Source organism: Topomyia yanbarensis, chromosome 3 (genome assembly GCF_030247195.1).
Source record: "Topomyia yanbarensis strain Yona2022 chromosome 3, ASM3024719v1, whole genome shotgun sequence".
NCBI lineage: Eukaryota > Metazoa > Arthropoda > Insecta > Diptera > Culicidae > Topomyia > Topomyia yanbarensis.
This window is the reverse complement of record NC_080672.1, coordinates 66,926,949-66,944,758: the sequence shown is the minus strand read 5'-3', so window position 1 is coordinate 66,944,758 and position 17,810 is coordinate 66,926,949. Positions and strand designations below refer to the sequence as shown.

The 17,810-nt window shown below is 38.3% G+C and overlaps 1 protein-coding gene across 3 annotated transcripts in view; it reads right to left on the bottom strand.

The window, feature by feature from the left end:
- LOC131688486 (RNA-binding protein fusilli) overlaps positions 1 to 17,589 on the bottom strand; it is a 351,529-nt gene extending 333,940 nt beyond the window's left edge. The window contains exon 1 of one of the 3 annotated variants that reach the window (XM_058972767.1): positions 16,578 to 17,589. The gene's annotated coding sequence lies outside the window, so the exon portion shown is untranslated. The remainder of the gene's footprint in view (positions 1 to 16,577) is intronic. The other 2 variants (XM_058972772.1, XM_058972771.1) reach the window with 2 other exon arrangements.
- Between the last annotated feature and the right edge of the window lie 221 nt (positions 17,590 to 17,810).

Genomic DNA, 17,810 nt, shown 5'->3' with positions numbered 1-17,810 from the left:
TTTGTGAAAATTATAAACTATTTGAATTTTTTTAATAGTTTTATTTATTATTTAACCGTGATTTTTTAATAAATAGTGACCATCGCTTCACAACGTAGTCATTTTTTCATGGCTTGCGGTGAGCACGATCTCTCGAATTGCTGAACTGAAAATTATGGAATAGAAATTAATTTTTAGTATTCTTTACAGATTAAACTCTCCCGCTGGTGCCCTAAGACAATTTCGCTAGATTTCATTAAATGAAATTTTCTTAGTTCTCAGTCGCGTTGGAAATTTGAGTAAAGTATAAACTTCAAATCGATTCAAAAAATTTTTTTTGGCTCCGTACAATATATAACCCCTTTAGGAAAATTCAGTTTTCCCACCACAATATAGATATTTTATTAACAGAGCATTAACAATAATTCGTTGGTATGTCTATTTTATGGGCCATTTTTTCGTTTTCCCATTGATTTGGTTTGAGATTTCTAGCACTGATGTTGTTCTATGCTGATTTGAGCGATTCTCTGAGTCCTGCCACTATTCCATGTAGTATGTGTTATCAAAAACATCGCGAAGCATCACGTTCTAAATGTTTTCAAACGATATAATATCCGAAGAGAGTGATAAGAGTTATAAGAAATGTCTCATCACACTGTTAGGTGGATTAAAAACGTTTTTTTATTATAAATTTTTGTTTTTGTAAAAATAATAACATTTTTTTCAGTGTATATTTTTTTCGTGCAGAAGTATTCATTCTTTGTAACTCGTTCTCAGATAATTTTACTGTATAAAATAGTGTAATCGAACAAAAAATTGAAATTATTGCACGTAGAAACGTCTACGCCCTTTTGAAAAATTGCCCTTGTATTAGAATATTGCAATTGCCAGAGAAAATCATGGAGATTCATAAACCGAACACAAATGTAAAGTTTCGTTCGAATCGACGATGGTCATATTTTGCGATCGGCCGGTTTCTCATGGAGTCCCTCAGTGGTGTAAAATCTCAAATTCAGTTGCCTATTTCTGCTTGAATTTACCGAAACCAACATTCACTTTCAACTTGACTTAGGTAAACTGAAATCCAAAATTTAAATTATTTTATTTCAAAGGTATGACAATATTGATTTTTAAATATTAGTTTGCATGGCCCTGTCTCTGGACACACTCACATTCAAAAACAAATGGTAACCTCATGATTTTTCGCAAATACAAACATCTTCAATCTTACTTAACATCAATAACAATATGGTTATGTTTTGACTTCGTTGCTTTGTTGATCCTCAGCTGCCATCCCAAAACTCCCACCATTTTAGGACTATGACAAGGTAAGGTAACAACATTTTAAACATTTTCGTGATTTACGTTTGCCTTTAGAACGACTCACAATGTCTTGGTAGGGGTTAGTTCAGGAATATTTGGAAGATTGACCTCTTTTAGTAAAACAACATTCTGTACTAGTCTAAAACGGTTCGACCATAGTGGAAAATGACCATAAATCAAGCAGTAACATTATCGGATCTTCGTGCTACTTCAAGAATAGCAGTTACTTTTGGATGGATATGTCCTTGTGATTTGACTGTCGACGATCTAAGGTGTGATTGAGAGAAGAATCATTTTGTCACATCGGCAGATCGCTTGCCAGACTAATATTTCATCGCCAATTTTGATAGCTTATTCTTCTACTTTTTGTAGGTTCCTATTGTAACTTATAGTCACAGTGTTCTGTTTTTCGCTACGGTTCGGTGCCCTTCTAATTTTGTATGCATGTTATCCAAAACGATTAATTCCATATTAACTTTTGTATAGGGCTAATAAAATTTGTAATCAAACATTTGTTTTGCTAATTCCTCTAAATTTGCTGCAATTTCAACGCATAAATATTTGGAATTGCTTCTACGAAGGGTAAAGATGTGGCTTAAAAGGGGGGGTAAAGGTTTCATCGTGAAAAAAAGACTTTTTCGACGATTTTTTTTAGAACTTTGTGTGAAGCAAATTTAGCATTGTAGTGTATCATTTCAATAACATACTGTAATTTTTCTATGCAAAAATATCAACATTTTTTTATCCACACGCTAAAAAGTTACAAACCATTAACCGTGCCACAAGTTACCGGTTCACGACCACACGAATTCAGGCGTTTGTACACACTTAATTTTTTCTGCCGAATCTCTGCTTTTTCGAATCTTTTGCCGAAATCTCAACAGCTGATATTCAGCAAACATTATTTTTTACAGAGATCTCAGTAAAAGTGACGTTTGAGTGCTGAGACTCGGAAAACATTTCACGAAAAATTCAGCTAACTAATCTCACTTTACTGAGATATCAGTTTCTAAATTTGCTGACTACACAGCTGTTGGGAAATTACCGAGCCAAATTGAGTGTGTAGGTTCACGGTTCAGACCGCGTTTGTAAATTTCTAAGTGCTGAAGAGTTCACTTTAGCACCGGGGTGTTATTATGTTTGGGATATCGTGGGCGATGGTGTGCGTGGATGATCGCGACGGGTTGCCTAAGATCGTCTAGTAGTTTGTCGTCTTGGGGAGCTCCGGCATAGGACACTGCAAGTATAAAAAGGTTTTAAACCAGGTCGCCAAGCCCAGGGTACCTCCAGAGAGAACTTGGCCCTAAACCTATTTTGTACATTATTTCGACCATGGCATTGGTGGGTAATAAAAGTCGCCATATTAAGTTCTGAATTTGATCACAATAAAGCTTAACTAAAGAATAATTAGTCGTTGTCAAGGTTTCTATGTGATATAATCACTGTAGTACGGCTTAAGGAGATAAGCCCCCGGACCACGCCAAGCTATAGTATCATGCCGAGGGAGTCTTGAGTCACACGTTTACACCAAAAACCGGTTGTACTACTCCCCAAAAAGGACGGCACGACGGAGCTCAAGAAGAAACTAAGGGAGCTCTTCGAGTTAAAGGACAAGGACAGCATCCACACTAAGATCCCGCAACTAGTGATGCGTATCAAGCCCTCCATGAATGCCGTCACGCGAGAACAGACGACGCGGAGGACGCGAGCTGAGAACGCCGAAAAATGCTTAACAAGGCCAACCAGTGAAAGCAGTACCTAAGGAAGCACAAGCGGGGACGTCGAGGGCCGAGCGCTCGTTCGAAGGCTTCGTGATAGCTAAAATGAACGTTGTTTTCGTTGGTAGTTGTGTCACAACACCTTGGAGAACAGTGGAGCAGTACAACCCGATTTTGGACAAACTAACCGACAAGCTGACTGAGCGAACGCCGGAAGATTTAAACGCCTGGTCGGTGAAGAGGGAACGCAGACTAACCAACGCAAGAGGATCTAGTCTCCTAGAAGCTCTGGAAAAGCTGAAAGTTAAGCTGTTTAACGAAGGAACCGTTAGCAAATTTCGCAAAGACGAAGGAATAGGTCAACAGAACCCTACGGTAATACGGTGTACAAGATCTGGCGAAAAGAAGTGTAAGTCGAAAGACTTCTACGAATAACTTTTTGGCGAGGCTTTTTGTATAGACAGCGGAGTTCCGACCATGAATGTTGATAAGCTGACAAAAACGTTAGCGAAGGCAGGTAATGCAAATAATGTTTAGAAAACTGGAGCCACGCAAACGTGGGTGTCCAGTTGTTCTAAAAAGACTTAAGTGGTGGCCAGCAAGCCAGAACTGGTATAAAAAGTCGTGCAAAGAACCTGATGTTAATCCTTATCGCTTATCGAGTCGTGATGAGAAAGATGAAAGTTCCACCAATTCCGTTTTAATGTGCCCAGATACGCTGAAGGTATCGTGAAGAGTTAAAATTGCAATCCTAGCATTCCTGGACATGTCGAAGACGGCGATGACGATATGCCTGATAAAAGTTACTTTCCAGACAAATAGAAGATCCAGAAGTGAGCGAAATTGCCCAAAGCACACAAGAAGATACGATTGTTCAATACTCTCGGCAACTCTTGGAAAGGGTCGTCCTCAACAGAGTAACGAACTTCACGCGGTATATCCACCAGGCAGTTCGGCTTCCGGAAAGGAAAATCGATCGTGGAAGAAATCCGGCCATAGGGAGAGTCCTCCCATACTTGTGCGACATTCCGATAAGCTAAATTCGGCACGAATGCTGGTTTAGGACACAAAATCAGGGAAAAGCAGAAGACGAAAGCACGGCGAAACTATACCACAAGTTCCAATTTCAATATTCATGTCGACTATGCCTGTAAGAATGTAGCGAAGTCGTGTGGCGTCTTCGATACTGAGATACGGTGTTACAGCCTGAGGCGCTGCACTGAAACCCAAGCGAAATCGAGTGAAGCTAAACAGAGCGTTCATGTATGTGTCATCGCCAGGATGATCCCTATCGGCATTACCTTAACTGAAGATATCGAGTGCTACCAATGGAGGAGTACGAGAGGTATGAAGAAGATGGCGACAGCTAGAGCGATGGTCAAGTGACAACACAATCGGGATAACGCAGAACGTGTCTTTGAGGCCAAAGAGAAAGCACGGAGATACAGACTTTCACCTAGCTCAGTTCCTATCAGGTCATAATTGACTAAAGAATCACCTACATCAGTTCGGTCTCGCGTCTTCACCCCAACTGTCCGGAATGTGAGATTGTGAAACACTAAAGCTCGTAATTCTCGTCTGTCCAAGATTCGAGGAAGTGCAGACAAAGTTGCCGGCTCTAAGCGTAGAAAATTTCGAAGAGAGAGGTGCAAAAACTAAAGCACTTGGGAACCAAATAGACGAATGCGGTTAAAACCTCTATAATAAAAAATAAAGGTCATGGGGCACCGTCAGCAGAGTATTCGCGCAGATACTATTAGAGCTGCAAAAGAAATTGACGAATTTGTGACCAGAAATGAACGCATCGGACCGGTTACCCCATAGAGAAGCTAGATCCATCGCCGGGGACTAGATCGAGGGGTTCGTGTAGATGCACAGGTTGAGGAGCGGAACGTCGGAGCGTTAGAGTTCCGAATATCATGTTCCACCCGGAATCGCCGGACCGAGCTTGGCATCTACTGGTTGGTCCGTTGAGTGGGCCCTGTCCATCTTCGGGATCCTGATCGAGTGATTCGCGTCGAAGCAACAATAGCGGGTCTTGGCCGCTCTCGGAAGTACGCCCTAGTAACAATTGGGGTTTTATTGTAGTTTTATAGCCACTCATAAAACTTAGATTGCACTTGTAGCATGCTGTAAAACTTAAATTGTTACTCGGGCGGTATCTCGGGAAATCCAATGGCAGGAAACTCTCAATCGGTTTAGGGAATATTAACCGCCAGGCACTATCCAAATAGATGTTTAGGAACATGTCCAATGGGAAAAATAGACAGAGAAAGAATGACCGGAACGGTGAGAATGAAGATACGGTGAAAATTCACCTTTTTGTTGGACACACTGAGAAAAGATATGTCCTCAAGCAGGAATCAAACCTTCGATCTCCCGGTCTCTAGTTGAGTGCGTTAACTACTCCACCATGGAGGGACTGTGATGATGCCATCACAGAGGAATCAAACCTTCGATCTCCCGGTCTCTAGTTGAGTGCGTTAACTACTCCACCATGGAGGGACTGTGATGATGCCATCACAGATTCCCAACAGTATCGTGATCACCGCCACAGCTCCAATACCTACCTACTAAGGGACCCATCGACCCCCAATGTCTCCTATAAGTAAATTGTCACCGCCTCCTCTTTCCGATCGGCCAAATCTCTCTCTCTCTCTCGTTATCTATTTTTAGCTCCAGTGGATTGCGTTCAGGCTTGAGATATTATTATCATTTTTTACGTCCCATTAGCCAGCTCAGACACCGCCAGACTTTGATGATGAATAGAGCTATGGAGAAGCATATTGAAGTCTATGAACTAAGTTATTAACAGAATCTATTATTTACTAATTAAGTTATTAAAAAAGAGAAAGTCAACAGTGAGAGTGCGTCTACCTGAAAAAGTGCTCGAGAATTCCATTTTAACTTTTGAATAGGGCTAATAAGATTTGTAAACAAACTTTTGTTTTGCTGGAAGCTCTTAATTTGTCATAATTTCAACGCAGAAAACATTTGAAATAGCTGTCACGAAGGGTAAAGATGTGAGTTAATGTGTATTTCGCTAGAAATTTCACTCGGCTGCGGAATAATGAGCGAAACAAGTTTGTTTACAAAAATCTCTTTAGCCCTTTTGAAGAAATAATTGCATTGTAAACAATAATAACGTGTTTAGTGTTGACAAACTTAATTTTATGTCGCTTCACACCGAAAGAACTAAGCATTGATGTAAAATTATATGGAAAATGGTTCTTTTGAGAAGTGCACTTTTTGTGCAAAGGTAATTACATAAGAACAAAATCGAGTGTCTAACACATTTGTCCATTCCGGAAGTTTTAGCATTGACTATCGATTTTTTTTCCTGCAGAGTTGTTCGACTCAATCCCAATCCAAAAACATTCAGCGAACTGCAATCATTAAATATCGTACAATTTCAATACTGTGTTCCAGCCGGTCCCGATGATAACGCACCCTTTCATCCACGTACATTACGAATCTTTCCGAAGAGGGAGAAAATTGTACCCATACACTTTCGTTTACCTGAAGAGAACACTATAGATACAGCTCGAATCGAATCAACCGGCCAGTGCCTTTCTTTCTACGGCTCCTCTAGTTGAAAGCTCACAGACACCTTTCTATCCGAATTACCCATATAGAGACCTAGGCACTTCTGTTGTGTTATAAGCTATCGCTCGTTGGCTGTTGTGTTGTGGCTATTCAGAGGATCCAGCAGACGACCCTATAGGGTACGGTGGCTAGCCGGGGAAATCATTAGGCGAGCCGAAACCTGACTTATGAACCTGTACGGGATTGATATCTTTATATATTTATGTAGAAGGTAAGTACCAAGTCCATGTAACGCAATGTACTATGCCGGCAGTGCAGTGTGGCAGAGGCGAATCCCTAGGAATGCGAAAACGTAACAGGTAGGACGCGCATGTTGGACACTGTTCGATAGCGGGGAAAAGGGATAGACTGACCGGATGGTATTTGGCCAACTTTTATCGGTCGGCAGTAGTGGACCGATCATTGCAGGCTTGTGGGTAATTAGTTTTTGTATGACATTTCTTGCTGGTAGATTTTACTGCAATATAAATATTCGACTGAATTTTTTTTTCTTGGAATAAGAATTAAACATTTACAAAAGAAACTTAATCTTGTTTGGTAACATTTGTAGAACTTAAAGATAGATACAAATTAGTAATGCTCGACTAACTTACTACTAATTTTTCCTTAATTTTTATTTTCCTTACATTTGACAAAGAACTCCAAATCATTATCTAGTTTAGATGTGAAGATAATTAAAGTATACGAGCATTTCAATAAACTTTTAATATAACAAAACACAAGAAATTAAAGCATTATGCGAAAATGGTGATCATTTGAATCATTACAAATTCAGCGTTATATCGTAGTGTATCACAGAAGGAGTGCAGAGTGTTACACAATAGGCTGTGCTTTTAAAGAGAACAATTCCATTATTAACTTTTGAATAGAGCTAATGAGATTTGTAAACAAACTTTTGTTTAGCTGATTTCTCTTAATTTGCTATAATTTCAAAGCAGCACATTTGAAATTGCTTTTACAAAGGGTAAAAATATTGGTTTATGTATATTTTTCATGAAATTCTATTCGGCAGTGGAACAAGTTTGTTTACAAAAATTTCTTTAGTCCTTTTGAAGAATTGATATTGTATTGGCAAGCGCCGGTAATTAGTTAGATATTTTATTGAATTATCACATGAGACGCAATTATACGTACATTAGATGCACCACTACTGTAAGATACCAAAAATGTTTAGAGAAATGTCGCCCTTTTTATAAATTCAGCCTACTGTGCATGATTCCGATTTATGAATGAGATTGACTTGCCAGGTAAATAAACAACAGAAAACGGATCGTCTCCAACTTGTTATTTACATCACCAATACCGTCGTCAAACACGAACATCGAGATCGCTGAAAATCAGTTCACCGTTGAACCAAAGCTCAAAATGACGTAACCCATCCAGGTAAACCCAACTTGTCACTGTTCCCGGTACATACGACTGTAAGGGGAGCTACTTATTGGCGCTTTGGAATGTTTGTTTACTACGAATGATATGTTTTTATTCAAGTGTGCTTAACGCTCTGGGATGATCAATTCAGCTCCGGGTATGATTAAATCAAATTTTGATTGTGCATTTTTCATCTTACTTAGGATAACGACAATTGGGTCATTCATTATATGAAGAATAAAATTTTTCTTTTATTTCAAAAACCGAAAGAACTCATCTTTCTAAATATAAGAATATATATGTTCAACTTTTAAAACATCAGAATGATTTTTTTTTCTAAAAAAATAGGAACACGTTCTCGTTTGACACTATCGATCTTCCTTGACAGTGAATTTAGCCACATGGGTTAGCATTTTTGACATTTATCCCAGCAATAGGTAGTTCAATGGAAGGTGTGGTCGTGATAATTCAATTTTGTAAAAATATATTATTTATAATTTTGCGACCAAAAAAGTGAAAAACAGTTCGATTACTTATCTTTAACGTCTTTAACTGCATTGGAAAAAAATCGAAAACAGCATATGACTTAATAACCCAATTCTGTCAAACTTCACTTTCTCGGAAATCATGGTTGACAAGGCACTGATCACAACAGCTAGTAACAGCGTTTCATTATTCAAAACAAGTTTTCGTTTCTACACTGTGCTACACTGGTTTAGTGTAAAAACGAGATGGACTGATTACTCCCATATTTGAATGACTACACCGGGATAGGGTGACCATATCAGCCAAGCAAAAATCCAGGACAGTTGATGGACTAACCCACTTCATCGAACAATTCGTTTGCCCAATGAAATCGATTCGTAATAAGCCAACGAAAGTCGTTTCGTCGTTTTTATGAAGAACTCGTAACAAAAATAGTAGTGTTTCAATAGAACACTTCTACGAATCTGGGCCGTTTTAAGAGCACTCGGGGTTCCTTGGCACTGTTGTACTAAGGGGCCCATATCAATGTTTAAATAGATGTGTAATGGCATGGTTCTCCATGCGACTCTAAGACTCTTTCAAATTAGAGCCAAGTAGACTAACCATTAAGTTTATATAAAAAAAACCATCAAAATATACGGAGAAAATATATGATTTTAAATTGGTGGTGGAATTTAAAATCATGTATTTTCTCCGTATATTTTGATGGTTTTTTTTTATATAAACTTAATGGTTAGTCTACTTGGCTCTAATTTGAAAGAGTCTTAGAGTGGCATGGAGAACCATGCTACTATACATCTATTTAAACAGTGATTGGGGCCCCTTAGTTCAATAGTTCCAAGGAACCCCGAGTGCTCCTAAGGCGGCCCTGATTTGTAGTTCTATTGAAGCACTATTATTTTTGTTACGAGATCTTCATAAAAACGACGAAACATGCAAGGTGATCTGCGGTGATCTGAAAATTTATTGACAAGCATCTCTATCATGCGAAGTAGGATTTCCAAAAAAAGCAAAACCCCGGACAACCTAAGGTATAGTTACTAACGATTAAAATGATAAAATGGCATATCATAGAGAAGATTCGTGTTACAAACCCAGATTTCCAAAAAGAGACATACTATTGGAAAGAAAAGAAGGCATTTTAAGGCGAGAAACAAAAGATATTGAATATTTAATAGTAGTTGCATAATTTAGCAGTAACTTGATAGAATGCGCATGTTGTAATCTGACCTTCATAGTTGCATGACGTATTTTGAGGCAGAAAAGTGCTTTGGCCAATGAGGAATGCTGAAGTAGGGCGTGTTTACCTTCCACCATTGGAACGTTGTCTTAATCAGAAAAAAATCTTCACTAATTTTTCTTTTCGCGTTATTTTTATTTTTTAATTATTTTTAATAGAATGGTTTCCGCATGTTCGTTATGAACTTGTTTATATCGAGACAAACGTTGTTATTTTAGAGGATTGAGTAGGGTAAAGTATTTCATTTTCTCAGAGTATAAGAAATTATTTATTTGGAGGTGGGCGTAGCGTAGTTGGTAAATCGATTGCCTTGTACGCAGCGCACCTGGGTTCGAGTCCCGACCTCGCACATAGGGTTAGGAATTTTTCATAAGATTTTTCTAACCCGAAGAGGCGAATAACCTTAAAGTTAAAACCTCTATAATCGAAATAAAAAAAATATGAATTTCGTTTAACCTGAGCTGATATTGGAAATATATTTGCCAAGCAGTAGTAGTCAAGTACGCCACTTGACCGTGCTTGAAAAGTTGAGTTTAACGTTTCAAATTCTTCTAATCAGTGTATAACAGCCACCTTGATCGCGATATAGACGGTATGTCCAAAAATGCAGACAATAAATTTCAATGTCAAATAAAGTTAACTAGTTTCTAGACTGTGGGAATTACAATAGTACTCAGTAATGTTTAGATTAGTTTAGAACTTCTTGATTGTGAGCTGTACAATATTCCTGATGTGATGAAACTGGTCAGAGTCGACATACAACTTCGGAGTATACCAAATAATCGCTTCCAATGAAAATTTCACTTCGCCGAATCATGGCACCTTTGAAGTCAATCGATACGATGTTGGTTCTAAGCGTGTATAGCACCTTGAGGTTCATTTATATTCCATCCTCGCTGTAGGAATAGAAATAAAGGCTCTTTGTAATATTTCCCTTTTTCGTACAAATTATTTAGGTAGGTTTTTTTTGTTAAATCATTCAATGTTTAGTAAGTAGAACAAAGAGAAGACGTAGAAAATGAACTAAATGATCCATTTTAACAGTTATGTGTCCAACAAAAAAAACACCTATAACAGGCCAACGAGGGTACCCGGGTACCCACAAATTGAAATGCTCATAACTATGGCTTCCTTTAACCGATTTGGACACTTTTAGATGTTTTGGATTCAGGAACTCGTCTACTTTTTGATTCTGTACAATAGAACCGGAATAATGGATCTGGTTTTTGGTAATCTGGATTTTCCGGAGTAATGTTCCAGTACTAGTATATGATTTGCAAATTTTAATAATGTCCTAGCAATATGTGTATCAAAACTCTTTAAATTGTCTCGGAAGTCTGTTTTTTATTGTTACGAGACCCTATGGCTATTTGAAAAATGGAATTGGAACGGAATGGCCACTCACGGCCCCACGGGAACCTGCTCCAGAATGTCCGTTCACCAAATGGTTCCAAAACCACGAGATACAGCCTACTGATGCAATTCCAAGAATTTTGATACCCATATTGCTAGTATTCCGTTGAAGTTCGCAAATAGTACCCCAGCACTGGAACCTGCTTCCGGATTCCCGGGAACCGAATGAAGTAACCCGACTCATTTTTACCAAGTCCAAAAGTGGATGAGTTCCTGAATCCAAAACGGCCAAAAGTATCGAAATCAGTTGGATATTACCTTAGTTATGGGCATTTTAGTTTTGTGGGTACCCGGGTACCCACGTCGGCCTGTTACGTAGTAAAAAAATTCAGGAGCCCCTCCTCACTCTCACCCTTACTATATCAACAATATTATTAACCCAAAAGCTTGACTTAGTGAAGTTCTAAGATGTCACAAAATTTCAATTTCCAGCTATGGATAAAACATAGGAATTTAATTAATTGAAACTTAAAAAGGTACCCGGGTACCGCGTCGGACACACAACGGTTAAATAATAACAATCTACCTTCTCACATTTTATAAACAGCGCCGGTGTTTAACTAATAAGCCTGACTACTGCTTACCCCAGCCTGTTTATGTTAAATCCCAGTCGATGGCTCTGAGCATTTCGAAGACAAAAAATTCAAGCCATCTTTCGTAATAGAAGTGATTAACATTTTGACTTTGCGTTCATCGTTTGCCCGTGAACTGACGTTTAAAAATATAATAAAAACTACATTGTAAAATTTAGTTCAATTTATTTCAGGGTCACAAGGCCTCTATAATCAGGAAAAAAAATATTATTAGCAAAAATGCGGTCGCTCCTTTTTTATCACGATAAGGAGAGACTCTGGAATGTTTGAAAGTTGATCCCCTTTAGGTAAAAAAACAACATTATCAGTTCCGTAGCAGTTTAAGAGGTCCTAGGCATAGTTGAAGAGCAAAATTTAAAGGCGTTTACTTCTGTAGATTTGTCCGTTGAGAGTCCCAAATGTGATGAAAATCTGAATCATCTTTCCACATCCGCAGACCGCTTGCCAGACACAGTTTTGTTGACCATCGTGTCCTGTTTGTCGCTACGGTTCCGTCCCTTTCCGAACTTAGTATACTTGTAGTCCAAAACACGTCATTGGTTTTGCTCAAAATAAATTGATACTGGAACCGAAATGTTTATGCGACGCTTCAATCCTGAACTTTCAGTGTTGCGTTTGTTGCCACTAGTATCATTCCGCTTGGTTGTCTAATGTTTGGTAAAGGTTTGATCACATGGAATACGAATTAATGTGCGATTTCGAACTACTCTGCTACCAACTCACCGATATGAAGCATCGGAATACTGATAAAACAACACCAGTAAAAATTTTAAATTCTAAACGACTTTCAATTCAAATTTCAGTAATTTTTAGCAACGCGCTGAAGGAGTATAAATATTCGAGAGTACCTGCTTTCGAACAAAGGCGTTATGGATTTATATGCATCCTCAGTACGTGGCCCTCAAAATCCCGGGGCCTCTGGTCCCGGGACCAGTGTGCCTATGCGTAAAGACGGTACTGCTACGAAGGATTCATATGTACGAAAAATTCGTTTACTTTACGCAAATTGTCTGAACTAAACTTATTCTTAACGATTTAGGACTATATTCAATCAATGCAAAATTCTGAATTGAATAGCGGATGATCTGGCAAGAGATCTTCAGCTGTAGCCGAAAAATGAAAGCTATTTTCTAATAAATCTTATATATATATATATATTGAAAACCAATTTAAAGTTTCAAGGTTTTTGTGAAATGATTGTTTAAGAACACAAAATTCAAAAACACTTCCATAGTTTATTCTTTATAATCAGGTGTCCAACATCTTTTTTATGTTCAAAAACCTTAAGTGTAAATGATTTTCAAAAGCTGCATTTTTTTTAAGATATCCTTTAGAGTTTCCGTCAACGAACGATACGAGGAACCGAAAAAACCATACACATTAACAGATGTAGAGTTTCGTATAATATTTGATCGAATTGGATCAGGCGAATTATACAAAAACGTTTGCTATTATGATTTAATGGGATGATCTTTTCGATGCTGTTCGATCAACCGAAATAAGTAAAGCTGTTAATTATCTTGTAGATTTCTGTTTGAAATCTAAAATTCAGCCACATCAAAGTGAACAAACTAAGGACAGAGGAGATACGTTTTGCGCTATTCTTCTTCCCTACCACGCATATGAGATTGAGCAAATGTGTCTTAATAATTCACTTGAACTAATCAACTCAACAATATATCAGTTCGGAATTCTGCTTCTGTTGACGTGTACAATGGTCAACTTCTCCCCGCCCCAGCACCTCTCTTCCGCCGCCCCTTTCATCGATTAACTGTGGCTATCCAATTCGGTAAATGCTTTTGAACCATTTATTCAAACATACCAATACCAGCTCAGTAAGCCAGAAATTGCGTAGTTATTTCAGCTTGAGGTCTGACTACCAATAAAACACTGGCAGTATTCTAATTATTGAATTTTGTCATACCGTCGTTGTTGGACAAATCCTGAACTATACTTTTGATTGGTTTGTTGCATACTGCAGGAAAAACTGTGGTCTCTAGAATTTAAAATTATAAAAAAATGGGGTTTTATCCATACAAATTCCCATACAAATGTCCAACCTAGGGATAGATCACTTGTGATACACTTTTAAAAATCAACAAAATTAAATGCATTTCTTTCCGTCAAAATAGAAATTTAGAATGTATTTTGTGTTGCGTGTAAGACGTCAAAAACCCTACAAAAACTGGCCCTACATTCAACAAAATGTCGAACAAAGTGAATCAGCGTAGAACGTTTGTTGAACAGACTTTTCTGCGAGGGAATGCAAAGTTGATGCAAAAATGGAAATGAAATGCATTTTTTCTAATTCGATGCAAATTTGTTATACATTCGTAGAGTGATCTGCCCCTAGTTTCCAACAAAATGCTCTACGCCCCCCAATTTTGCATATATTTTTTATTTCGATTATTGAGGTTTTAACCTTAGGGTCATTCGCCTTTTCGGGTTAGAAAAATCTCTTATGAAAAATTTCTAACCCTATGTGCGGGGTCGGGACTCGAGCCCAGGTGCGCTGCGTACAAGGCAATTGTTTTACCAACTACGCTACGCCCACCCCCAATTTTGCAGTTCTTTGAAACCGCAAATGGAACCAAAAAAAACTTTATTCTGAAGAACCTTTCGAAATGATAAAGGTAAAAACGGACATTTTGCCCCACCTTAAGGGAAGCATTAATTGAAAAACGGAGACATTAATCTTGTCTTGTGCCTTACGCTCTTTGAAGGCACAAATCTTTTTTTTAAATTTTGTAAGAATTGTTTCACAGCTTTAAAGGGTGGTTCTGATTCAAATGACCCAAAAAGTAAGCAAAATTTGAAAGGGGAAAGGGCATGCAAAAAATAATCAGTTTTAGGATTCAAAAAGCTTATCTTTTCGTCTTTTACAATATTTTTTAAGACGAAAAAAACAAAATGGCGCCCGTGATGACGTTCTGTATAAGGTTAGGTGCGCGTAGAATTCCAAAACTGCGTACAGCTTTCTGCCTGAGGATCGATCTAAAACACAAAACTAATAATAAGACTCTAAGTTAAACTAAATTAATTGGAGGGATGACCTAAGAATGGTAAAAAAAAACTTCAAATTTGACGTGAATGTTTGATCTCAAACTTTAAGATCGATATTTTAGCTCTTTTTTATGTTATAATTTGTAGATCTTACAGGTCATTCCTTCAATGAAAAAGGTTTACTTGCGAGAGGTCAAAAGATGAAGTTTTAATTGAACCGTTTTCAAATGATTGTACGCAGTTTTGAAAAATCATGTTTCGAGATAAACGCGTTTAAAGTTTGAGAACACTTTCGATGAATTGTTCGTGATAGTATGTCAATATTTTGTAACAATTACATGGAATTACGGGTTTTGAATATCGCTGATTACGAGTCTGAAGTCAGTTTTTCGAAACGCATAATGGCTGATCCGATATGGCGGATCCCCACCAAAAATAAGTGGTATTTCAGCCAAAATCGGAAAAAAAAGATTTTGTGATTTATAGACATGAATTTGAGTTAATATGTATTCAAGTCAAAAAAATTAAATGGCGATTCCAATATGGCGGACTAAAATTTTACTAACAATTTTAACTAAAATTTTCCGTTTTCACTGTTTTATGTGGTTGTTTGATAACTCACGATTAGTCTACGATGCCTCTACAGATTAAACCGTGAAATACGTTATCGAGACCTGTACACATGTACAATGCAACGCGAAGCATTCTGGAAACGTTCGTAATGCCATGAAAAGGTTTTTACCTGAGCCGCGTGTCTCAAGCCAAGAGCATCCTATGGCGACCAGGATGCCACTTCGAACAATGCCCTGCAGAAACTTTTTTGGTGCGCAGATCGAAAAACCCATTTAACAAAATATAGTAGACACTTATACTTTTACAAAAAAAATCAAATTTTTTGACATTTTTCGCAATTTTGTTTCAAGGGGTTACACCACTGTCGAGGTATATTTCGGGCATTTTTCTTGATGCAAAGAAGAGATGAATTAAGATTCTATACCTCGTAGCTTTTGAGCCAAGCCTAAAAACCTAAGTTTTTTCGATTCCTTAGAACAAGTTTAGCAAGCGAGGTACGAATTTTTTTTCGAAAAAGAAGTTGCTGAAAATGTCATAAATATCGCTATATTGCTTATTAAAATTACACAACAAAAAAATAAAATGCTGCGTCGCTGGAGTACGCGATTTTGAATATGCCGCGAAAATTTCAGAACGATTAAAAATCATTTGTTTGAGTTATATTTTCGGCTAGCTCAAAAAAGTGGGTAAACGTGGGTAAAGTTTTCGGAACACTCGTGAGCAATTATATATTTTATTCGTCGTTCTTATTTTGGTAAATAATTTTAAGATCCGGAAGCACGTTTTAGGCCAATTAAAAGTCGTGTTTTTAAATATTACGGTGATGTAGCCCCTTAAAACGACATTTTGCATTTGAGTGTTGACATGGTACGTATATTTCACTTCAAGAAGTAGTGAAGTGTAGACAACTACTAAATACGTCTAAATCGACAACTATTCAAAAGTGTAGAAGTGATATCTAGTTGCATTATTGGTTTTAACTGAAGTTTTTGAAATCAGGAATGCAAAACATCATTCAAAATCGTGGAAAATATCAGAAAGTTAAAAGCACAAATTGGGCAACTTCTTACCTTCTTCGACTAAAGTGATTAATACTGCCTTTGAGATGCATTTCTCATCAAAATACACTATTTTTGTAATTATATTAATGTTTACGAAAATAGGGTAGTTTAAACTATATTTCAGGTCAAGGAGAATTTTTGATCACTGGTGCCCAATTAAATGTCCATACATATTGCAAATTTGGTATATTCCGTTGCCCTCAATGAAACTTACCTTGCACTACTGGAATGCACTGACCCCCAGTTCGATGACTCGCGATTCCACCAAAGCGCTCCCGATCCTCTTCGGTCAACAACCAGAAACTTCAGTCTCCGTCTCGAGTGTATTGTCCACGAAATCGCTTCTAGCTTCTGGACTCCACACAAGCACGACACCAACCAAAAAGGAATCACCAGGATACAAAACACCCACGGAAGGAATGCAATTTTCGTTGCGTAAAGCACTCACTTTCGGATATTTTCTCCTCGCTCGATCTGTCACACGGCTGAGCACATCAATCCATCGACAAACAACATCATCGAACACACCAACCAAAATATAACGGAACGTGTTCGGCTGCTCCTCACTGATCAGCTCTTCTGGCGCAGGTTTCTGTCTCGTTCACGCGTACCTGGCTGATTTCTCAGTTTCCAAAAACGGCGAATGAAAACTTTTTTTTTTCAACTTTTTGCTCAAACTTGTCTCTCCGATATAATATTATCGCGTAGCACCAGCTCTCGAAGATAGTTTCCTTCTCACTCGCACTCGCAATTCTCGTCAAAATGGGGCTATAAGCACAACTCTATGTTTTGCAACTATTCATGCGCTGTACAAGTTAAAAATAAGCTACCGCACCACACTTATCTAAACGGATTGCTTCGCGTAAATCGCAAGCACTTGCGGGCAGTGTTTTCGCAACTTCGGATCGGAAAAAAATTCCACGAAATTCCCAAATCAGGTATTCTCGATAGCGTTCCGTCCTGCTCACACCGCACACGGATGCCACTGACTCTGCAGCTCTCCGGCTGAGTATGGAAGATGTTCGCACTTGCAGGCACACACAGCTTAGGGACAGTAATCTGCACTCCGCAAATCGCCACAACTTGCCACTTATGCAAAATGATAGGAAAATTATGCACTCTTCAAGAAGGGGACTTGAGCCACGGCACTCTAGGGTTGGAAAAGCGTCAGAATCGCTACGAAACAGGCACAAGACTGACGGTGACGGCTAGTTGGCACCGTCTCTATGTATATTTTTCGTTGAACAACCCCATCAACGACGGTGTGGTGCGGCAGCGGCAGTGGTTGAATGAGAGCGACTCAACAGGTAACATACACAACACAGGTATATACAGCGCGGCCCAATATATAGTAAGCGAGCCTTGCGTCAACTCATTACCTATATTATCGATGATGGCTCTGGCTAATGATGATGGCTGGACTTGGCTCACCTGTAGAGTGTACCGT